This window comes from Sceloporus undulatus, chromosome 1 (genome assembly GCF_019175285.1).
Source record: "Sceloporus undulatus isolate JIND9_A2432 ecotype Alabama chromosome 1, SceUnd_v1.1, whole genome shotgun sequence".
NCBI classification, from domain to species: domain Eukaryota; kingdom Metazoa; phylum Chordata; class Lepidosauria; order Squamata; family Phrynosomatidae; genus Sceloporus; species Sceloporus undulatus.
The window spans coordinates 325,100,798-325,125,498 of NC_056522.1; positions in this window are offsets into that span (position 1 = coordinate 325,100,798).

A 24,701-nucleotide genomic window follows, 5' to 3' on the forward strand; every position below is an offset into this window, starting at 1 on the left:
TTTAGAAACCTCATACACTAGACGCAATTATGCCTTATATCTGGCTGTTAAATTTAGTGGGCAGGTATACATTTACATAGCTAGGTAGAAATACTATAATTACAAGCTAGTAGAGTCCATAGAGAGGCATTAACACTAGAACAGTTACATTACTAAGGAGCTTAAAAGGTTTTGCCAATATGAACCTTTCACTCTTACTGGTTTTAAGTGCTTTTAAACTATGGAAACTGTAATGTGTCCTGGAAACTACTGTACTCTACTGTAGCATCTCAGGTCGCTCTGAATGTGGCCACTTTTGCTGGAAGTCATGAAGAGAGAGGGACAGCGGTGAAGGAAAGAGAGGAGCAGTGGAAGCAGCAGGAATAAGGAAGTCCAAGGCTGCAATCCCATATGAACTCTGAGACTTACTTTTGAGCAGACATGCGTAGAACTGTGCTGAAAGAGAACCATTGAGTAGAGCAGGGCTAGGGATCATGTGGCACTCCATAGTTGAACTGAAACTTCCATCATTTCTCACAATATTTATTCATTTGTTGAATTTATATCCTGCCTTTTCCCCAAATGGGATTCAAAGTGATTTACAATAAATAAATAAAAAAGCAGCTAAAACACTAATGTGCAGAAGTTAAAAAGGAATTAAATATTACTATTATTAAACACACCAATAACAGCCTATGATCTATACCCATCCTTCACGCCAGGATCTGATCAGGCAGTAACCTACCATAATTTTGCACCCGAAGAAGGCTCTGTGACATACTCATGTGTACAAAATTCACTCTGTTTGAATGAGGGACAAACACTGAAGCTTAATCTGGACAAGACAGAAATGCTGTTGCTTGGTACAACTGTAGAGCAAGAGTACAAAATTATACTGGATGTGTTGCACTATTGTTGAAGACTTAGAAGCTTAGTGCACACATCCCCCCCCCCCCATTATGGGTACTGGAAGGGGCTGCTCGGGGCTGCACGTGACTGATAAAAAAGGATTTTATTGCACAGCAAATCATCCTCAAAACGCCCCCGTTCTGTCTCCCGGGGCCAAGCCATCCCTATTCAGTGTTGAGGCGCATCAAATTTTCTGGTCGGAAGTCTTCCTGTGGCCAAAAATGATGCTCCTCAGCACTGAATGGGGGTGGCTTGGTGCCAGGGAATGGAACAGGGCCATTTTGAGTATGATTTGCTGTGAGATAAAATCTGTTTTTTCTCAGTCGTGTGCAGCCCCAAGCGTCCCTTTCTAGTGCCCATAACGGGGAAAATAATGTGTGCGATAAGCTTCTTAGGCTTGTAATTTGCGAGTACATCAAGTTCAGTCGGCCCTGATCCTCAGTGCCCAGATTTGGGTGGTATTTTTGTACAACTGAAGCTATTATGCCAATGGTGCCCATCCCTGGAGATGTCGATTCTAACTATTACATTAGCAACACATGCCTTGGTTACATTGTTTGGACAAATGTGATACTTTCAATGTGGAGATAACTTTAAAGAAACCTTTGGTCAGGAATAATCAACCTGGTGCCTTCCAGATAATTTGGACTATAATCTTCATTGTTTCTGGCCATTGACCTGAAGATATGGTAGTCCAAAACATCTGGAGGACACTAGGCTGTGTATTATTGTTTTAGGTGGCTCAGAATAACTCCTCTGTTGAAACAGCTTCATTGTTTATAAGTCTGTTTCCAGGGAACAGCACAATTTTGAAAGCTGCTTATGACTACCAAATCTCAAATAATGTGGGATGAGACCTGAACCACTGCATTCTCCAGTAAGAACCTGTCTTGGTTTTAATATTTTCAAGAGAGGGCTTTCCTTCTGTTTCACCAACATGGTGAAACATGGAAGGTGGGATTTCAGATGACTTTCTCCTTGCCTGCTTCCAAGTTTTGGGATTCTTTGTGAAATGAGACCTAGCTTGATACCTTTTTAGTAACCAAAGGCGGGATACAGACTGCCCAAAGTGGGCGGTCTCCTGCCGCCCTAGTTTGCTCCGCGGGGAAGCTGCAGTCTCCAGACCACGGGGCTTCCCTGCGGAGCAAAAAGAACCCTTAAAAGATGGGTTCTTTTTGCGGTGCGCTTGTGATGCGGCAATGCACCAATGGCGTACTTGCGGTGTCACAAGCGCGCCGGGACGTGCGGACGCTAGCCGTCTGTCACGTCAAAATGGCGGCTCCCATGTAGACAGGGTGCCGCCATTTTGATCTCCTAGCAACGTACTAGGGTTAGGGAGCGTCTAAAAACTATGCTCCCGGGCAACCCTAGTACGTCGTTAGGACGTACTAAAAGGCCCATGTAAACAGGGCCAATGCCACTTATCCAGACAGGCCAGTCACACTTATCTAGGGAATGTGTTATGAAAACAGGTTGCCATAACAAATAAGTTTCTCTCCTTTGTTAACACATTTAGGCCTAATTCCTGTTGTCAGTCCTCACTCAAGTAGACCCACTGAAGCAATGGAATGATTCACCATTCAGTAATTGAATAGTTGGGGCTGAGTAACAGAATAATAATAATAATAATATGTTTTATTTGTATACCGCTTTTCCTATGATCAAAGCGGTTTACAGCATACATATGCATATACAACAAAGCAAGTAACAAACAAACAAAAAAAACCTCTGCTTCTCTCCCCTCAAGATGGTGGTCGGGGGAGGGCTCTTCTTCTTGGCAGGCAGAGGCCTGTTGTTTCTTGCCTGCTTCTCTCCCCTCAAGATGGTGGTCGGGGGGAGGGCTCTTCTTCTTGGCAGGCAGAGGCCTGTTGTTTCTTGCCTGCTTCTCTCCCCTCAAGATGGTGGCCGGCAAGATGCCAGCCAAGGAGTGGATGGTACCTTGAGGAGAGCCTTCACAGTTGATCTGAAGACTTCATTTTAATTTATTTTAAATTAGCAATTTAAGTTTGGAGTATCATTAAGAGTAAGTTTTCTACATAGAGTACATAATGGTTTAAGCAAAGATCAACATGTGGTCCTCTAACTGATTGGCTTGCACAGGTCATTTTTTCTCATCATGGTTATCCTTGTTAGGGCTGTTTCCATTTGCAGTCCAGCAACATCTGGAGGGCCAAAAGCTGCCCATCCCTTTTTTAAATCCACCACAATGTTGTATTCTACATATAATTTTTCAGCATGCATCTTACTAAGAATTAATAGTACCGGACTTCATCAGGCCATAGTAGGTCTGAAATCTTGTGCATTCTGTCACATTTTGTCATTCAGTATATATTTTGTCATCTCACTATATAGGAAACATGTGTTTAGATAGTAACATCTTTCAGAGCCATTTTACTCTCTGCATGAACATCCGATCAGCTGCAAGATGGACTTCAGTGCTGGGGGACCAAGATACAAAACTGTTGTATAGATGTGTTTTCCTCATTCCCCTATCTATTCACAGTGTGCATTTGAAAACATTGTGGTGATTCATTGGCAATATTGTCATGTAATGTTCATGGAGTAGGTTTCAGTAGTTGAAGGTAGTTTCTCCTCTTAGTCAGTCAGTATGATTCTGTGTAAGGAAGTACAAATAACATTTCAAAGTCTTTCTGTGTCCTGAATCTGCATACAAATCTCCCCAGACTTAAATGTTTCATCACAAAAGAAGACTGTTTCATGGTCTAAAGTCTGGAAGTTACAAAAAATCTGTGAGTTGCTTCACATAAATGTTTTGCAGATGGTAGCTTTGTGTATGCCAGAAAATTTGCTATCAGCACCAGTGAATACATGAACAAACCAAGACCTTTATTTTTGGGGCAAAAATGAGTTATGAAAATATTTTTGTGAGTGAGTTATGAGAAAAATTTTAAACAAGCAACTTCACACAAGCTTGAAATAGCTTACTTTTATAACAACTACATAATATTATGTTTTCCATATCTGTTGCATATCAGTTGTTGCCTACTATGTGGTATGTAAATGGTGATCAATTTCCATCATGAACTTTAGCAGAAACAGCTAAATGCAAGTGCATTCATTCGGCTCACACAGGCTAGGACGTAACATAGTACAGTCTCCCTCTGTTCTCGTGTCCCTTGCGATGTGAGGGATACAATGGGGTGTGTGCCTTAGGTGTGCTCCTATGGGAACACGCATATATTCAAGCCAATGGAGCTTGAATATAAGCAAAATTCCATTTTCACTAGGGAGTCCAGAATGGATCCCCACAAAAAAGGAGGGGTGACTATATAGTCCTTTGGATGTTGTTAAACTGCAGCGCCTAGCAGCCCTAGCTGAAAATGCTGCAAGTTGCAGTTAACTAACCCTAAACTTTCTTCCAAAGTAAGTTCTGAAAGAGACAGAATTTTCCTACATTTTCTTATTGTTCCTCAGAAGTTTGTGAACAGATAGCATTTTGTATGAAATAAAATTAATTCTGATCTTGTTTTTTTGGGGGGTGCTAAAGCATGAAGTAATAAATATAATGCAGAAAAACATAAGGGTATTAATATTAGCCACATTATGTAGATGGGCTTCTAGAATTTTATTCTTCATAACCTCACTGGTGATATGATTAGAAAGGATGTCTTCTAGTTTTTGATAATGTGTAGACATCAGCATTTTGATTCATGATGGTAGAATTGAGAGACATAGGGCCTGTACAGACCGACACTTTGTGCTGGCCTGTACGCATGGTGAGCACTGAGTGCCTGCACTCTATGAGTCCTCACTGTGCCGCCTGGGTGCCAAACCATGGCACGTATGACGCCCCTTCCAAGAACCTGCTTGGAGCAGCTTCTTTTTGCTCCCTAGAGGGAGCAGATCAGTGCCACTGCATGAGGCAGCTGTGGCAATGATCCTGGGGAAACAGGGGCGGCATCCAGCCACCCATCTGTACAACCCCACAGTTGTGTTTGGAATAGCAGTATGCAAAGGATCTTGCTGAAGCTTTGAGAATAACAACTGAGCAAAAGGAGTTGTAACATAAGCTTTTGTAGACTTCAGATGAATGAAGTGAACTGGTGCCCAGGAAGTCCTTTTATAATCAGATCATATGAATAGCTCATCACCATACCCACAAGTTTTGCATTTCTATGGCCATACAGTCTGATTATAAAAGTCATTTCTGGGCACCAGTTTATTCCATGCATCTGAGGAAGTAGACCGAGCCTATGAAAGCTGATGCTACAACTTCTTTCACTCAGTTTCAAGTGTGCTACAGGATCTCTTTGATTCATATTGTTCCATGAAACACCATGTTGTTTTGACTTGCCCCACACTACAAAAAATATGCTGAAGAAATTGGTTTACCCAAATCCTTCATGCTAAATGCAGAATTACAAAGTCCATAAAGAATAAATGATCTATTTGAAAAGGCAGGATACTAGCAATGTTTCTAATTTTTCCATGATGACTGATGGATTTGGAGCATTTTTCAGGGTTGGCTGCATAATGCTAAGTGCTTGCTTATGTGCCAGCCTACGTACCTTACATGAACTTAGTAATTATCTGTATTCCAATGGCATATTCAGAAATATCTTTAGGACCCATACAGGTATCTACAATATCAGTGGCATAGAACTGGATTGGAATGTGCAGAGGAATCCAACATATTATATCCATCTATTTAAGTTTTTCCAGATAATGTTCCTCCTTGTCTTTCTCCCAACACAGGATACTTGATGGTTTACAACACAAATTATAACGATATTGTTAAAACCAGGTAACTGATAATATTAAAGAGCAGATTAAAGAATAATTAAAGATGTATCAAATTGAAACTAAGCACTGAATTTATAACTTTAAAAACATTTTAGAAACATAACAAGAAAGGGAAAAGTATTCCTCACACCCATTGTAAATCCTATAGCAATTATTAGTGGCTGAACACCTGTCCAAATAATAATAAAAAAGGTCTTTGCCTGCTGGCAGAATGGGAACAAAGAGAGTGCCAAGCTAGCTTCTCATGGAAGGGAGTTTTACAGCCTGGGAGCATCCACCAACAAACATTTCTCTGCTGGAACTGAAGGAAAGCCATCCTCTGAAAATCTCAAAGTTTGGGCAGCCTCATATAAAGATACATGATATTTCAGGCAATTTGGCTCCCAGCTGTACAATGGATTTCAGCACTGAATTATTTTGAAGTAGGGTTTTTCACAATATAGTAGATTGTCAGAACTGCAATGGGTAGTTGAACACATCCAAAAGAACAAAAAGGGAAAGGGAAACAGAAGCTTAGTGAACAGGTGGTTTGCATGGGCATGGTGGAAGGGACAGCATAAGATGAGCTTGTGTGTGTTGGTTAAACCTCCCCAGCCCCAAGAGTCTTTTGGGAGACTGTTACTTCACTTCAGTTATCATCATAGATAGATGTGATGGTCAGGAGTGCCTGCTATCAGCTTCAGTTCATATGCCAGTTGTGACCCTACCTGGAACCAAGAGACCTAGAAATGGTGGTACATGTGCTAGTAACCTCTCATCTCGATTTCTGCAATGCGCTCTACATGGGGCTACCCTTGTGCCAAGTTTGGAAGCTTCAACTGGCCCAAAATATGGCAGCCAGACTGGTTGCTGGTAAATCCAGATTCAACCATATAACACCTATTTTAAAATCTCTCCTCTGGCTGCCAATTAGCTTCCAGGCACAGTACAAGGTGTTGATTATTACTTTTAAAGCCCTACATGGCTTGGGTCCAGCCTACTTGCCGGAATGCCTCTTTCCATACAATGCTCCCCACACACTCAGGTCCTCTGGGAAAAATGTATTGCAGCCAAAGAAGACCAGGTTGGCTGTGACTTCCCAAAGGACCTTCTCAGCTGCCGCTCCAAAAATTTGGAATTACCTGCTGGAAGAGATCCATAATATCACCTCTCTTGACCTTTAAAAAGGCGATCAAGACAGATCTCTTTTGGCAGGCCTTCCCATACCTATCTCCCACTAAAAGGATCAGCCCAGCCACCCCAAGTTGTCTTGCTCCTATCTGCTAGTTTTAAATTGTTTTAAACTATTTTTATTGTCTAACTTGTTTTGATTATTATGTTGAGGGTGGAGGGTTCGAAGGTTGGGGGATTGGGTAATGTTGTTGATTGTTGTACTATGTATTTAATTTGTATTGTAACCCGCCTTGATCTGTAGAGAGAGGTGGGATATAAATTATTATTATTATTATTATTATTATTATTATTATTATTATTAGTGTGAGCCAGTGTGGCATTGTGGTTCAAGTGTTGGACTGTAACTCTGAAGACCAGGGTTTGATTCCCTGCTTGGCCATGAAACCCACTGGGTAGTCTTAGGCAAGCCATATGCTCTCATCCCCAGGAGAAGGCAATGGCAAACTTCATCTGAACAAATCTTGCCAATAAAACCCCATGAGAGGTCCACCTTAGGGTTACCATAAGTCAGAAATGACTTGAAGGCAGACAAGAACAATATGAGGTTAAGGCTGTTCTGCCTATTAGGATAAGGCTGTTTGTTTGTGTAAGCTTGGAGGAAACTTACTTGCGTGCTTCTTGGTATTCTATTATTGCATTATGTTTTCATAGAATCATAGAATCATAGAATTGGAAGAGACCGCAAGGGCCATCTAGTCCAACCCCCTGCCATGCAGGAAATCCAAATCAAATCATCCCCGACAGATGGCCATCTAGCCTCTGTTTAAAGACCTCCAAGGAAGGAGACTCCACTACACTCCAAGGGAGTGTGTTCCACTGTCGGACAGCCCTTACTGTCAGGAAGTTCTTCCTAATGTTGAGGTGGAATCTCTTTTCTTGTAGCTTGCATCAATTGTTCCGGGTCCTAGTCTCTGGAGCAAGTGAAAACACGTCAGCTCCCTCCTCCGTATGGCATCCCTTCAAGTATTTAAACAGGGCTATCATATCACCTCTTAACCTTCTCTTCTCCAGGCTAAACATCCCTAGCTCCCTAAGTCGTTCCTCATAGAGCATGGTTTCCAGGCCCTACACCATTTTGGTTGCCCTCCTTTGGACATGTTCCAGTTTCTCAATATCCTTTTTAAATTGTGGTGTCCAGAACTGGACACAATATTCCAGTTGGGGCCTGACCAGAGCAGAATAGAGTGGCGCTATTACTTCCCTTGATCTGGACACTATACTTCTATTGATGCAGCCTAAAATCGCATTGGCCTTGTTAGCTGCCACATCGCACTGTTGACTCATGTTCAATTTATGGTCTACTTGGACTCCCAGATCCCTTTCACACGTAGTCTCGTTCAGCCATGTGTCTCCCATCCTATATCTGTGCATTTTTTTTCCTGTTGAAGTTCATTTTGTTAGCTGTGGCCCAACTTTCTAGTTTATTCAGGTCATCTTGAATGTTGATCCTGTCCTCTGGAGTGTTAGCTACTCCTCCTAATTTGGTGTCATCTGCAAATTTGATAAGAATGCTCCCAATTCTGTCATCCAAATCGTTGATAAAGATGTTGAATAGCACTGGGCCCAGGACAGAACCCTGTGGGACCCCACTGGTCACTTCTCTCCAGGATGAAAAGGAGCCATTGTTGAGCACCCTTTGCGTTCAGTCAGTCAACCAATTACTAATCTATGTAACGGTTGCCTTGTCTATCCCACTTTTTATAAGCTTGTTTACAAGAATGTCATGGGGAACCTTGTCAAAAGCTTTGGTGATCTAGTGTTAAGGCTGATTTGTGTAAGCTGAGAGGAGGCTTGCTTGGGTGATCCTTAGTGTTGTTCTTTTGTGTACAGGTCCTCTGCTTAAGCACATAGTCTGAAGGAAGTGGGACATCTGCTTAGACTAGAGGAAGTGAGTCAGAGACTTTGTTGTGGGCAGAACTAACAGCCACTAGCTCTTTGTAAAACTGTAACTCCAGACCCTGAAAGTTGAAGAATAGGCATTTTGCTTGGGTGTTAACAGGAGAATTTTGTGGGGGAGACCAAGAGTTCTGTTTTAGTGCCTACTTAAGACTACCAGATAGAGATGATGAGGGAGCTCCTGTAGTCACCTGAAACAGCTGTGGTATGCTTGTGTTTTTGCCAAAGCGTGTGGGTAGCTACACCAGCAAATGCAAGATGGTTGCCCTGTTGGAAGAGAAGACCCAACAATTTGAGGTCCGTGTATCTACTCTTCAGCATATTAGGGAACAATAGGTTTTCTTGGACAGAGTGGAGGAGGCTGTCCTGGATGAGGAACACATATGGGATGTTTCTGAGGAGGGGGTCACTTCCTAAACACAGGAGGTATGCATTTGGAGGAATGTGATGCATAGAAATAGAAGGACGAGGCATCAGGCTGTGAGTTCGGAGCTATATAATTGATTCAAAACTTTGTTATAAGTGATGGTAAGGAATAAGGTAAAGAGAAACAGAGAACGTGCAGGTGATCTTGGAAGATTCAACACATGGAATGGCCCCTGTCAATCCTCAGAATAGATGTGTGGTGGTGGTAAGGAATTCCCTGCTAAGAGGAACAGAAACAGTGGTTTCTGGCAGGCATGACAGGATGTCTTGAGAGGTGTACTGTTTCCCTGGATCAAAAATCTATGGTGTAACAGAGAGGTTGACAAGACTCAGCGTGCCCACTGACTGTTATCCCTTCCTTTTGGTCCATGTGGGAACCACTTTTGGTGCACATGGGAACCAAAGACACTGTAAGGCACAGCCTTCAGGATATCACAAAGGATTATGAGACTCTGGGTAGGAAGCTGATGCAAATGCTGTCATTTTGTCTCTTTTTCCAGTTGAAGGGTATGTCCTAGGAAGGGAGGGAATAGTGGAGGTAAACAGCTAGCTTTGCAGATGGTTCCACCAGGAACAATTTGGACCATGGTTTGCAGTTTCATGAATATGAACTTCTGGCAAGTGATGGTTTCCACCTCACAGCACTTGGTAGGAATGTTTTTGCTAAGGGTCTCACAGACCTAACTAGGAGGGCTTTAAATTGATTTATATGGGGAGGGAGACAGTATTCTTGAGAGCAGGAGTTCATCAAGTGATGAAGATAATAGCCTGACTGTTATACAGAAAACAAGACAAATAGTACAAGAACCCAACAGTAGTAGGAGAAAAAAAAAAACTAAATAGGAAGCTAGGGGGAATGGCCCATGCCCTTAGATGTGTATACACTAATGTAGTAAGCATGAGAAATAAACAAGTTGAACTTGAACTCTTAACAAATCATGTATGATATAATAGGCATCATTGAAACCTGGTGGGATAATTCTTATGGCTGGAATGTAATAAAAGAGGGGTAGGGAAGCCAAGATAACAAGACTGAGGCTATTGTACTTTGGCCACATCATGAGGTAGCATGACTCACTGGAAAAAAAACAATGCTAGTAAAGGAGGAGGGAAGCAGAAAGAGAGGAAGGCCACATGCTAGATAGATGGACTCTATTAAGGGGGTCATGGGTATGAATTTGCAGGATCTGAGCAGAGCACTGGAGCATAGGGAATAGAGGGGTTGAGATTGATTCGAGGGTGGATAACAACAACAACAACAACTAACCCATTTCAGAGAAATAGGAAAGTAGGAGGAGTACTGTTATATGTCAAAGATGTGAAAAGATTCATGACTTAAATCCTGGAAACCAGGTTAAGATCATCTGGATAAAAATGAAGGGGGAAAGAAACAACAGTGATATCATTTTTTTTTGGTGGTGGTGGTGGTGGTGGTGGGGCTATTACAGATTCCCAAGGTACTGAGGAATCTGATGATGCCTTCCTGGAACAGATGACTAAACATTCAGAAATGAGAGTTGTAGTAGTAATGGGAGATTTCAACTGTTCTGATATTTGTTGGAAGTCAAACTCCTCCTTCAGCAGGTGATAGAATAATGGTCTAGAATTGTTGTACGTTTCATGTTTAGCAAAATAGAACTGTGACCTAATGTTGCAAAATGGTATAAATTCTTGCTGTTTTCCACTAATCTTGTTGTTTATGTGGAATATTGACAATGTCAGCAAATACAGAGGTACAGCCAATGATCTTACATATTAAAAAATAGTCAATTCTTTTATGCATTTTCAAGTGCTATGTTATATTAATCTAGTTGGTAAAAAACTCAATTTGCAAATGCTGCCCTTCATTGCCAATTAAGCATGCATCTAGACAGTTCTCAGCACTTATATTCATAAAACACTGAAGTTTCTGACATGATGTGCATCCTGACAGGGAAGCCATTGAATCCACAAACACCTGGGCAATTTCAACCAGAAAGAAGAAACCCTTAAAGTGAACAAAATTTGGCTACCGGTCCTGGGGAATAGCAAAATAAGGACTCAGCAAATGCAAATGGGAAACCATTCAGAGTCAGGGACTTTCCTAGCAGATAATGATCACCAATTAGCAGACATTAATCCTCTTTTGCATTAGCCTCCCAGCCTGAGGCCAGCCATCAACACAGAACAATACACATGCAAAATCACTCCTGCATTCCCAGGCTCACACAGTATATATACACTCAAATTTTCCAGGCAAAGCATTCTCTGAAGATGCCAGCCACAGATGCTGGCGAAACGTCAGAAAGAAACTCTGCTAGAACATGGCCACATAGCCCGAAAAACCCACAAAAAACTATGAAGACAGATCTCTTCCGTCGGGCCTATCCAACGGATCTCCCTAATCTGATTTTGAACATCTGAATATGATGACTCGATTCTTACGACTGTGAGCAATACTGTAACAACTCTTCCCCTTTTTATTTTTGATTGGTGTATTTTGTATTTTGTATTATCTATGTATTTTATGATGTTTTTACTGTTGTAATCCCGCTTCGATCCAAAGGGAGAAGTGGGAAATATAAATAAAATTTATTTATTATTATTATTATTATTATTATTATTATTATTATTATTATTATTAGGCTGCATCATTATTAGGTTGTATAGTGTCTAGATTGAGGGAGGTCAGTGCCATTCTATACATTTTAGGTCAGACCTCACCTGGAATATTGTGTCCAATTCTGGCCACTGCAGCTAAAAAAAGGATATTGACAAGCTGGAGCGTGTCCAGAGGAGGATGACCAAAATGGTGAAGGGACTGTAAACCATGCTCCGTGAGGAGAGACTCAGGGAGCTGGGGATGTTTACCCTGGGGAAGAGAAGGTTAAGAGACTATATGATAGTCCTGTTTAAATATTTGAAAGAATGTCATAGCAATAGCAATAGCACGTACATTTCTATACCACTTATCAGTGAACTCAGCACTCTCTAAGCATTTTACAGTCTGTAAGCTAAATGCCTCCAAGAAGCTGGGTACCCATTTTACCAGCCTACGAAAGGATGGAAGGCTGAGTGAACCTTGGCACCCCGGGATCTAACTCACAACCTTGTGTCTACAGTACTGGCAATTAACTACTGCGCTACCAGGAGCAAGTCCCCCCCCCCCTGCAGCTCCATTGGACAGGACATGGAGCAATGGATTCAAACTAGAGAAAAAGAGTTTCCACACTTCCTGACAGTAAGAGCTATTCGACAGTAGAACATGCTGCCTCAGAGTATGACAAAGTCTCCTTCTTTGGAGATTTTTAAAAAGAGGCTGGATGACCATCCATTGTGGGTGCTTTGATTGTGTATTCCTGCATGGCAGGGGGTTGGACTGTATGGCCCTTGTGGTCTCTTCCAAATCTATGATTCTTTTATATTATGATTCTGTTATCTAGTGATAAGGCACTAGAGCTTTTTGGTAGAAAATGCTAAATATTGCACAGAAATACAAATCCCAGGATTCCTTAGGATGAACCCTTGGGAACTAAAAGGATTTCAAAGTGCTGTAACTGTGTAGTGTGAAACAGACTGTAGCTGCCATTGATGCCCTAGGGTAACATATTGTTATTGGCTCCTTCAAATCTGGCACTATTTTTAATGGCTGGGCTACAAATTTCGTAATCTAATTGTTGCTGGTGATAGTCGAAGTCAAGCAAGTCTGAAAGCTGTCAAGTTGGGAAATACTGTGTTAAAGTATGAAATCTCTCCTTTCAACCAATTCAATTAAGCTTTCTTCCTGATCTGCCTCTCTCTTCTCTTCTTTCCAACTCTTGCTAACATCTACACGTCAATCACTCTTCAAATGCCTTGCTTGTTAAAAGTTAAATGTTAATAATGTATGTATTTCAGACAGAGGACAAAGATCTACTGTAAGTGAAGGTACAGCTGCTACACAGATCAGTTCCTGAACCAAGAATGGAGAATTTTTAATCACAAATGCTATGAGTGCCACTGAGCATAAGCAGAACATTTTCCTGCACAACTGAATAATGTCATCATTTCTGCCTCCCCACTAACAATCAAGTAGCATGGTCTACAAACATTAGTGGCTGAGCAGATGTTGCATGGATCTTGTTGCAAGGATCCCAAGTTCAATCCACAACATCTAAAGATCAGCTATCTAAAAGGAACACAGTTCTTTGCACATACCTTAATACTTCCTTTCTAAAGATAAGATGAATGAAATAGATGGAATACTGCTATCTGGAAGACTGTTATCTCCTTATATAAGCCTATCTGAGGCGCGGGATAGGCCGTCCAAAAAGGATGGTCTCCCAGTGCCTAGTTTTGGTCCGTGGGAAAGCCACAGCCTCCAGACCGTGGGACTTCCCCATGGACCAAAAATAACCCATGAAAAGTGGGTTCTTCTTGCGACGCCATTATGACATCACACTGCGCCAATGGCACTCTCACAATGTCAGAATGGCAGAGCAATGTGTGGACACTATGCACGTAATGATGGCGGCACCCATCTGTACAGGGCGCCACCATTTTGAAGCCCTTGGTCACGTGCGAGGGGCGAGGGGCGTCTAGAAGCGCCACCCCTCACACATGATGAGGGCGTCCTTTCGCGGCCGTCTGGACCAGGCCTGAGTTTGAGAGAAGAATTTCTCTAAGGAGATTATCAGACAGAGGGAAAAAGCTGGAAGTAAAAGGTATACTTTCGGCAAAGTTGCGCGATCACACTGAAGATTTTCAGACACATCGTGCTTTCCAGAACTTAACCCATGAAGATCCAGGAATGCTCCAGTAAAAAACCATTCATGGGAAAGTCTCAGGAATGGTTTGTTGCTGGAGCATTCCTGGATCTTCATGGATTAAGTTCTGAATAAGCGTGACGGTGTCTGAAAATCTTAAGCGCAATTGTATGACTTTGCCGGGAGTATGCCTTTTTCTTCCCGATTTCCCCCCCCCCCTCTAATCTCCTCAATCCCACCCCCATGGCAATTAGATCTGGTGAAAACTTGGGAGAGAACCTTTTCATTGGCTGCTCCCAAGCTACGGAAATCTCTTTGAAATAATACTTGGTTGGCCCCCTCTCTAATTTCTTTTCTCTGGCAGGAAAAACCTTCTTGCATAAATGTGCCTTTAGCTTTTAACTGGTTGGGATAGTGCAATGAGTGCTCTGGTTCATAATGTGTAACATATTTTAATGTGGTTTTAACTGTTCTTAATGTTGTAAAGAGGATTGTTGTTTAATGCTTTAAAATTTTTTATAGAGCAGATTAGTTTAGCTATATTATTTATCATACTGTTTTAATGTTGTAATGTGTAGGCACCTTGGCTCCCATACAGGAAAAAAGCAGGGTATAAAATAAAATAAAAATAAAGTGATGTTTGCATTCACACATTTTGTTGTCTGTTTCTGTTTCACATGACATGTGTAATATTTGTAGCAAAAGTTCAGCTGAAGTGGCCCATGGATAATGAATACATGGTTTATTAAAGCAGCCTCAAACATCTATTCTGGCAGTTTGGCCTAGCTTCCCTTTTGTGGCCAAGTATCCCCATTCTTGTTGCCTAAGAAAAATTGTCTTATTAGAAATAGATACAGCAACCCTGTTACCAATTTATCTGGGAGTAAGAATTTTCAAATTCAATAGGACATATCTCTGAGTAGATTTTTTTAAAAATAGTCTTTTTAAAAAAGAAATAAAAACATAGATAGGTTAGAAGAACAGATTTGGTGAGTTTTAGGTTTTGGTTCCAGACTAATACCTCCAACCTTACTGAAACCCTCAAAAGCATGTGACAGAATATGGTGGGATATGGAAGGGAGCCAACAGAGTCGGAAATGGAAGGGAGAATCTTTTCACTTAATCATACAAGTGCTTAGCACTGTGTGAGCTGTAAGCAAATAAGAAGTGTACAAAGGGGTTCATTGCAACTCATCCAGAATTATATAATAGTATATATTTTATAATACTATAATAATGTATGCATACAATGTTATGCAAAGTATAATACGTATAGAAACTAGAGAATAAAATTAATAAAAGTTAGACCAGGTGAATTGAAAAACATCAAATTGAAAACAAATCATATCTAAATTGATAAATACAGTGTGCCTGCACCATATGCAGGCATGCCATACACGGTTTTAACCTTACATGGAAGGTTAAGCCATGGGAGGTTTAATGGTGTGCATGTGCCACACACAGGAGTGCTCCCCCATTAAAACAAATGGAATTTGAACATATGTGTGTTTCCCGATATGCGGGAGGGTGGGTCCAGAAAGGATCCCCCATGTATGGGGAGGGCCCACTGTATATCGGGATGTTCACATGCTTACATGTGGTATAGTGGTTTGAGCATTGAATTACAGTGGACCCTTGTTATACACTGGGGTTTGGTTCCAAGATGCCCCGTGGATAACAAAATCCTTGGATGCTCAAGTCCAATTAAATATAATGGCATAGCAAAATAGTGTCTCTTATAAAAAATGGGAAATCAAGGTTTGATATTTGAAATTTATATATTTTTTGAACATTTTCAAACTGTGGATGCTTGAATCCATGTATAAAAGAATCAGTGTATAAGAAGGGCTGACTGTATGACTTTGGAGAATAAGGTCTGAATCCCCACTCAGTCATGGAAACCCACTGGTTACTTTCTCTCAGCCTCAGAGGAAGGCAAAGGCAACCTCCCTCTCAACAAATCTTGGCAATAAAAATCCTGATAGGTTTACCATAAGTTAGAAACAACTTGAAGGCACAAAACAACAACCTGTGTTTTACAATATATATTGTTTTGATGATGTTAAGTATGACGCCTTTATGTTTTTGTTTTTATGATTTTGCATAATTACAAGCTGTTCAGGAGAACACTTACGTTAAAGATATGAAGTATAAATGTATTAAATAAAACACAAGAAGAATAACAAGGCCTAAAATATTGAGGGATATTGACTTTTGTTTAAAATATTAAAATACACTGGTAAAATTAGCAGTGTGTTCCTCTTTTTCTTTATTTTGGAGAAGATACATTTTGAAGATCTCATGTCAGATTATAATAAGCCTACATATGCAACTGATTAGATCAAAGACATTGTAGAGGTAAATGGAAAAGATCAAATGTTGGAGCCATATGATGCCTCAAGGAAAAGTATGGTTCGTGTTGTGCTTTACCAAATACTCCCTGGGAGTAGGAGACATGGAGTTGCTGATTTAGCAGCAACCAGGTAACAATTTGTTTGAAGTAGTTCTTAATAGTTAAGCTTAGCTCTGCATGTCAAACATGTTCAGTACTTCAGTTTTAGAGTGTACAGCTCTCTGAAAGCCACAGCTATTCCTGTGCTTTGGTTTCATATCCTTTTCCTCTCCCTCTGCAGTTTCTTTCTTCTGATCCTTCCCTTCTTCATAGGCACTCTAGTCTCTACTCCTCAAAGGTTTTACTTCCTGGTAATTTCCCTCAGATTCCTCTATCAATAGGAGTTGATAACAGATATGCTATTTTCATTAGCCACTAAGGTAGATGCTGACTCTGTTTAATGGCAATTAGAGCAAAAAGGAAGTTCACTGAAAGTAAGTATGTGTCTTGCCTGTGGACTTAGAGTAACCTCATGAATTTTATAGACTTTTCTTAGGAAAGGAATACTCAGAAGTATTTGTCACTGCCTTCCTTTGTAATATAGCCTACAGCACCTGGCAGCCTCCTTTCCAAATACTAACAGGAGTTGAATCTTCTTAGCTTTTAAGATGAGAAAGAGTCTGGTGCCTTCAGGATCCTAGTATGTAATTCCACATCATCACAAAAATTAAGTAGCAGCTATCCTGGCATGAATTCTTAATCCTAGCAAGATTTCTAACATAAGGCAGTTCCTTACTCCAGGGTATTAAGTACACTTACAGAACAATTCTATGTGAAGCCTGTAGACATCAAGGAGGTGAATCAACTGCATCATCCAAAGACTTGCCAGGGCACTCTGGCCGTGGTGTAAGGTAAAGCAAGGTTTTCTCCTTTTTTGTTCTTATGGCATACCAAGGGTTTTAACATTTCCCCTCTTGTTAGTCACAAAGGAAAGCAATTTTCCTATGCTAGTTTAGGGTTGTCTGGTGCATCTGTCACTGTGGGGGTGGCCATTGCACTCAATTTTTAATTGCCACTCCTCCCTGCTTGGAGTTGAACTGTTGATGCTGGCACCAATGGAGCTCCTATTCATCTTCGAGCAGCTGAGGGAAAACTGGATGCGAAATGCAGTTGATTAATTGTCCCATGCACCACTTCCCTGCATTAGCTCCGAGCTAGTAGAGGCAAGAAGATACATTGGGCTCCTTTCTGGAGTGGGTTTGGATTCCAGTACTCCAAAACTGTATTCAACATGGTCCTAGAATTTCCACAGAATACCACATTCAGGGGCTTTTCACCTGCTGCTTCTGACAGAAGAACAACCTATGAGCTGAAAAACCCTTTCCCTCAGCAACAGATAGAGTCCATGGGCTGCATGTTGTCCTTGAAGCCTCCTGCCAGCTTCCCAGTGTCCCAACATCCCTTTAAAAAAATCTTTAGCATGGTTTTGGAGTGTATTTCACCTAAAGCCATTATGGAAAGCCCCCCCAACCTGAAAAAAAACCACCCTAGTCCCACAGAGAAAGTCCCCTTAAATCCCAAATGTCTCGATTTTCATTCGGGCGTTTCTCAAAATAGGAGCAATGTCACTTCTCATCACCATTTTGGGAAGCATTCCAGTGAAGACAGAGATGTTTCTGTAAAGGGCTGTGCTCCATGGCGGTGGGGGAAGAGAAGGGAAAAACTAATTTCTGGCCCAATACAGTTGCCCACCCTCAGACAGAGATTGGCAGATGTCCCAATCTCTGCAGAGGCAATTCAGGGGAAGAGGCTTCATGATCTCACAGATAGTATGTTAATCCCTTTAATTATCACTCTCTGATGCAGCCATCACCTTGTTCATTTATCTCAGCTATCTTCACAGGCAGTTGTAAATTGCATTGCATTGTAAAGATGGCCACACTCTTCTCCTGCTACTGAAGGAAAAAACACAGCCCTAACTTGTTGCAGCCAGTACATATATAGCTGTATGGTAACAATGCTGGAGGTAGCTCTGTAATATGCTTTAAGTAGAGTGCTCAGGTCTGCAGGAAATGTGTACAACTTTACTCTAAAAGTCAAATGTGCATCCATATATTGTTCGGTGGCTTCCATCTGAATATAGGGACCAAAGGCATTTGACATACATTCAGGGACACGTTTACTTAGTAATAAGTCCCATTGAACTCACTGAGAATATTGACTTCTAAGAAGCCTTCTATCCAGTTTTATTTACAATGAAAGGCTGCACTAATATTGCCTTGATCTGGTAGAAAAGTCAGAACATTGTAAACATAGCTTCTTCTCCCCCACCCCCACCACCAACTTAACTAGCTTCTTTCTAAACAGGCCATCAAAAGTTTAATACTAAATAAGAACCTGTTTTAGGAAGCTCTGCTTAATTATGAATCAATAACTTGGGTCAGAATGACTTTGTGGTCAGTTTCTAAAAAGGCATCATGTAAAGCCTGAGTTCTCAGAGGCACCACAAATATATGAGCTGCAGCCCACAAGCTTCTATAAAAGAAACAAGTTTATTGAGAGTGGGGATGTGATTCATTGACTCCTGCACCAGCCCAACATTGCATCATAGCATAGCATGCTACTGTCATGAGTCAATCAAGGATGGTACAGTGGTACAGCAATATGGTTTCATTTTGGCCTATTGGCAATTATACAACAAGTATGATTTAGGAATGCCAGGTTGAAATGGGAATGGGTTGTCCTGTATATTTAATAGTTTTGCCTCACCCTCTTCAAAACCACCTTTTAGCTTATGTATATCACTCATGGCCAATTTAAGGCTGTTTTCACACAAGCTGGAAGCATAAATGAATTTTGTTTCCTTAAAAAAAAAAAAAAAAAAGAATTTGCAGATGTTGACTTTTCCAAAGGGAAGTTAAATTCGAGAAGAGCATGTGTACAACTCACTTGATCTCTAGGTTTCAGCTCTGTGGTATTGAGCAAAAGGGTTGCAAATGCCAGTTTGCAGACATCACTGGCCAAAACAGAAGCAATTGCATTTGTTTGTTTGTTTTACATCCTTCCTTCCTCTCAGTATGGGACCTCAGGTGGCAATAAATTGATAACAAAGTCCAGCTAAAACCTATTTGAGATAAAAGTTTTAAAATAATTACATGTACAAATATATTAAAAACACTACATTAAAAGAGTTTAACAACACTTTAAAGCATAGTAAAGAGTACAAAATCATAACACCCTCCATTAAAAGATCCTTCTGCCACAATAAGTTAAGAGCCAAAGGCCTGCCTAAATAAAATGGTTTTGTTGTTGCAAAAAAGGAGGAGTACCACAGAGCCTGCCGTGGGAGAGAATTTTAAAACTGAAGAGCAGTCATCGAGAAAGCTCTCTTCCATGTCTTCACCAAATGCACCTGTGGTGGGGACAACATGTACATAAAGCGTTCTCCCGAAGATCTTAAAACTCTGGATCTTGAATTTTATTTCCTGCTTTATTCAGCCTACACCAGGCTTTTGAAGAAATTAGCTGTATAAACCTGGCAATAATCAATTCCTGAAATCGAGTTTTTCAGAGCAACGCTTTCATACAACAAAAATAAGAAAATGATAATTAAAATGAACATAGTATTGAAGTACTTCCCAAGGAGGAAAAGTTATAATATTTGGGGGTGGTTTAACTTAGGGAAAAAGTGAATAAGAGGTTTATGATTTTTGTTTCTCATGAATGCAGAGGCATCTAGTGAAATTGAATTCTGAGAGATTTAAGATAGACCGTAGGAAGTACTTCTTCACACTTTGCTTAGTTAGAATGGAATTCACTGCCTTGTGGTGATGACTGTCAATCTGGATGGCTTTTAAAGGGGACTGGATAAATTCTAGGATGGGACTATCCATAACTACTTGTGAGAATCGCTGATATGTCCAGTATCGGAGACGATATGTCTCTGTGTATCAGTCACTGGACAGCATAAAATGGAGAATGCATTCATGTCCTCATGGTGGGCTTCTCAAGGGCTACAGATTGGTCATTGTGTGAACAGATAGTTGGGCTACACTAGTATGTGGTTTGATTCCCTTCTTATATTCTTATGTTCTTAAATAGTTGAAATTAGCTAAATGAGAAAGTAAAACAACAGTTTCTGACAACAGAATTTCAAAAGCTCTGAAGAAGAAGACGTTTGTCAGATTTGTGAGAACTGAGAGAGAGCTGGTCAAGTAAATCTGAAAAGGAAGCAGAGGAACCCCTAGAACTTCTCTGGTCTACTCAGATGGAATAGATATAGGATAAATGCTATAATGGCACTGGTGGCATGAAATGCTTTTCATCAGCTTAGGTTGGTGTGCTAACTGCCTGGTAAAGGTAGCCTGGCCACAGTTATTTATGCCCTAATAACATTACTCCAAGCATAACTTTTTGCTTCAAGCCAAAGCTTTCCTCTTTGAGGTTATGATGTCATTATCTTGTTTTCAGCTGTGTCTTTTTTTAAACAAATGTCTTTAATGAACCATAATTCTATGTGCCATTTTGATTAACGCACCAAGTTCTGAGCTGTGTTTGCCATCTGAGGTAGTAGATTGAATATATGAAAGAGCTATAATGGTGTAGAAATTTGAGTGTTGGAGTAGGACTCTGGGAGACTGGGTTTTGAATCCTCACTCAGCCATGGAAATCCAATGAATGGCCTTCAGCAAAAATTTACACTCAACCTAGGAGGGAATTGCAAACCTCTTCTGAATCAGTTTTACTAAGAAAAACCTGGGATGCTGCTGCTGCCCTAAGTCACAGTTGACTTGAAGGCACATAACAAAACTTGTACAGGCTTTTGGCTGTTATTGCTACTTCAAAGAGGAAACTGCTGCTTTAACTTCCTCTCTGATTTTTATTGTGCTTCAGACATTCTGGCTGCTTGAATGACAAATCCCATTCCTTTCCGCTCCCAAAAGAGGAAGCCTTGCTTTGGTGTACATGTGACACAAGTGCGGTTTCTAAATGGAAACTGAAGTATGCCTTTTGGGACCAAACTTTTTTTTTAAAGGCAGGATATCACAGAATAAAAATAGATCATGGCCCCTACAACGTATCATGCACGTGTATTTGTATGCGCATGCACAGGCACATGTACACAAAACACGAAGAGAGCAGGAACTTTTCACACAAAGACTTCTTCCCACACAGAAGAGACATCAGCTGATTTTGCAATATCATGCCCACTTCCTCTCATTCACGGATCTGAATATAGAAAATTAAGGTGGGATGTGAGAAGGAACATGCTGTATATGGCCCCTCGTGGGGGTTGTAGCATCATGCATCTGAGAAATACCATAAGGAATCTGTAGATAAGTTTACAATTCTCATGCTACATTCACAGAATATAAAAATCAAGGTATGCAATTAGCTGTGCTGGCTGGAGGCTAAACACAATGAAGAAGTTGAAACAGAAGATTTTATGGGTGTTTTACAACAACAAAGCAACAATATTCTGCCCCAAATAATTAAAAACCAAACCAAAATAATGTTAACAGCAGAAACAACTTTGGTTTTGAAATGAGCAAGTTTTAAGTGTACTTACTTGAAAGCAAATTTCACTAACCTCATGAGAAATATCCAAGAAGTTATGGCATTTAGTATTAGGGGATTAGAAAAAAAATGTTTCTTCACTTATTCTCTCTTCCTCATAGTTGCATCATACTTAGTGTGTTTGACTTTAACTCTGGTACTCTTGAGATTCTGGTTCAAGTCCCCACTGGGCCATAAAACTCACAGGCCCAGCCTTCCAGCAAGGGCATCACTAGGGGAGTGCGAGGGATACAGATCACATCAGCTGACACCCTAAGCAGGGGGTGACACCATGGTTCCCCGAACATCTGCTTTCTTGCAGAAATGAGCTGTGGAGTTTGCCTGTGTCTCTTTAAAACACTGAAGAGATGGTGTGAGTTCGGGTGAGGCTCTGTGAGAGGAGAAAGGAAAGGCTCCTGTTTTTTTTTAATTAAAATTAAAATTTTAAAAAATAATTTTAGTTTTTTTTAATTTTTTTAAAAAAATCCTTTAAAATTTTAAAAATTTTCACATCTTACCAAATTTTCCCTTTAATCACATGAAACTATGTACATGTAAATACATTTAGGCTGTGCATATGATATTGTAATTTAAAGGTATAATTTTAATTTTGCTAGTTGCTTATGTCACAGCTATTGCTATTACATTCAGTGATATATAAGAAATACGATTTATATGTAACATTCCTACAAAAACCATTACTAATGAGTCTGTATGGCATGGTACTGGAGGAGGTCAACGGGGAGGGGGTGACATCATGAGTTACTGCACTGGGTAACACCAACCCTAGTGAGCCATTGCCTCCCACACTCATGGGGGCGATAAAGTGAGAAGGAATGCAGATGATAACAAACTGGGAGGGGTTGCTAATTCCCCAGAGGACATGATTAAAATTCAAAATGACCATGACAGATGTGAGGGCTAGGCTAAAGCTACCAAGATTAATTTCAACAGGGAGAAATGTGAAGTCCTACACCTAGACAAAAAAAATGAAATGCACAGATATAGGATGGGAGATACCTGGTTAGACAGCAGTTCATGTGAAAGGGATCTAAGAGTCTTGGTAGACCACGAGCTGAACGTGAGTCAGCAGTGAGATTTGGCAGCCAAGAAAGCCAACACAATTCTTGCTTGCATCAATAGGAGCATAGCATCTAGATCAAGGGAAGTGATAGTCCCACTTTGCTTTGGTCAGATCTCACCTGGAATATTGTGTCCAGTTCTGGGAACCTCAATTAAGAAGGATGTTGACAAGCTGGAACATGTCAAGAGAAAGGCAACCAAAATGATGAAAGGTCTGTAAGCCATGCCCAATGAGAAGTGGCTTAGGGAATTGCGAATGTTTAGCCAGATGAAAAGAAGTTTTGGAGGGGACATGATAAGTCATGTTTAAATATTTGAAGGGATGTCATATTACAGAGGGAAGAGGCTTGTTTCCCACAGCTCTAGGACAGGACAAGGAGCATCACAAGGAGCATCACAAGGAGCAGCAAATTACAGGAAAAGAGATTCCACCTAAATCTCAGGAGGAACTTCCTGATGGCCAGAGCTGTTTGACAGTGGAATATGCTTTCCCTGAAGTGTGGTGGAGTCTCCTTATTTGGAGGTTTTTAAACAGAGGCTGGATAGCCATCTGTTGAATGTGCTTTGATTGGTGTTCCTGTGTGGCAGGAGTTTGGACTCAAAGGCAGTGTATGCTGCCTTGATATAAATGTAATAAATAAAGTAACTCTATTAAGGGGATGTTTATAGAGACAAGAACAAGGAAAATATTAAGACAGTGAATATAAAGCAGTCATGTTTGAATACAAATTAGTGATTCTTTCAACTGAGAGGCAATAATGGATATTCTCAGAAGAACTGGTTGGATTCAGTACTATTGGAGAGTATCAGACAGGGGGAAAAGGGGAAGAAAAAGGCCAAATCCTGGTTAAATTGTGCGATTGCAAGGAAAAATTTCAGATGACGTCATGCTCATCCAGGACTTATCCTGGGAAGAACCAGGAATGCTCCAGCAACAAACTATTCTTCATTTCATCACAGGCAATTCCATTTCATTGCCAGGATTGGGTTTGTAGTGGATTTCAGTCTTGTTTGAAGAACAGAGCATGATTTTGTTTACACTGGATTAAAATACTATGATGGCGGAATAAATTTTATTTTATTGTTTTTTACTCTGTGCTGCGTGGGAATATAATTTGAAGACATGCACTGAAACGCATGTGCAAAATGATCAATTCATATGTACTAATGATTAATTCACGGATATGTGCAGAAAACAATTGCACTATTCTTTGGGTTTCATGTCACTTTATCATGTGATTGCGCGAGTGTGTGAAAATATTGAGTGCTATAGTGCTACTGTTGCTTTTTGTTTTCAATACCTTGATTATAGCTGAAATTGCCCTAGTGTGATAATCTCCATTGTTTTGGGTTGGAAAAGTGTGGCACAGACTAACAGATTATGCTTCACCTGCTTGTAAACAGATAAATGTTTATGACCAGTTCTCCTTGGTAGCCCTTAGGCTAATCAGGTAGTGAGTCCACTCAGAGTTTTATTGTAGAATTCAAAGGAGGTCTTCAGGGTGCTGAATCCCATACTTAAATAGATTCAGTACCTTGGACACCACCTTTAAAACTAGGCAAACCCTGGAATGGATTCAGTGACTTGGATGCCACTACCTGGCATGGTCTAGAACAACTGCCATATTCAAGATAATAATAATAAATAATAAAACTTTTATATTTATCCCGCTTTTCTGTGACAAGACAATCAAAGCGGCTCACAACACATTAAAATATCTACATTCAATATTATGTCTCAAATCCCCCCTTCAAACAGGATTAAACATGATACAATTAAAATTGGAGATTAAACAATAAAAATATAATGAGGACAGAGTGTAGGCTAATACATGATGTGAAGGGCGCTCATTCTGTGG